The sequence below is a fragment of the Fulmarus glacialis genome, unplaced genomic scaffold, assembly GCF_000690835.1.
Source record: "Fulmarus glacialis isolate BGI_N327 unplaced genomic scaffold, ASM69083v1 scaffold25567, whole genome shotgun sequence".
Taxonomy (NCBI): domain Eukaryota; kingdom Metazoa; phylum Chordata; class Aves; order Procellariiformes; family Procellariidae; genus Fulmarus; species Fulmarus glacialis.
The window spans coordinates 692-1,499 of NW_009224157.1; positions in this window are offsets into that span (position 1 = coordinate 692).

An 808-nucleotide genomic window follows, 5' to 3' on the forward strand; every position below is an offset into this window, starting at 1 on the left:
GGCCCTGCCAGCCCTGGACTGGGCTGAGCTGGGAGCAGAGCCCTGGACCAAGGGTTCATTCCCAGTTGGAGCCTCGCCGGGGCTCCCAGGGCTGTCGCGACAAGGACAGGGGCTGCCTCGCCCGGCCCCCGGCTGAGTCACAGCAGGTGGTGGCGGAGGAGGGGACGGGACCAGGACCTGCCCCTTCATCTCTACCTGCTCGGGGGCTGCGGGGGATTACCGTGCTGGCGCCATATGTCACCCTGCCCGCCAAGCCCTGCGCTCTGCCCCTCTCTGCTCCTGCTGCCTAAATCCATCTGCACTTATCGCAGCGGGGGCAAGAGAGGGACAGATGCTGTCCTAGATCTGCAGGATTAAACTCCCAGCAGCAAAGCAGATTAGGGTATTAGGCTGGTGCCTCTGAGGGGGAAGCCCGCTGCCCTGAGCCCATGCCTGCCCAGGGCGGGGGGGACGGTGGTAATTCCCTCGCTGTGCTCCCATAGGGCCCTTTGGCCAGGCCCACAGAGGAGCTGGGTGCTGGCCGGGGCAGGCTGGCGCAGTGATGGGATCCCCACGTGCCACTGGAGTTGTCTCCAGGCTGTGCTCCACCTCCGGCATTTGAGGAGCAGGAGCAGCTCTGGAGGCACTGGAGCTGCTGCTGGTTTTGCATCCCCTCGCGGGGTCCCCTCGGCCCCCCGCGCTCACTGGTGTGACGCATGGAGGGTGGCCCTCGGGTGCCTTGCAGCTGGATCCCTCCTGAGTGTCCCCCGTGCCGCCGGCCTGGCTCACTCCATTCTCCCCACCGCCTGTGGTTGCTGCCCGTGGCAGG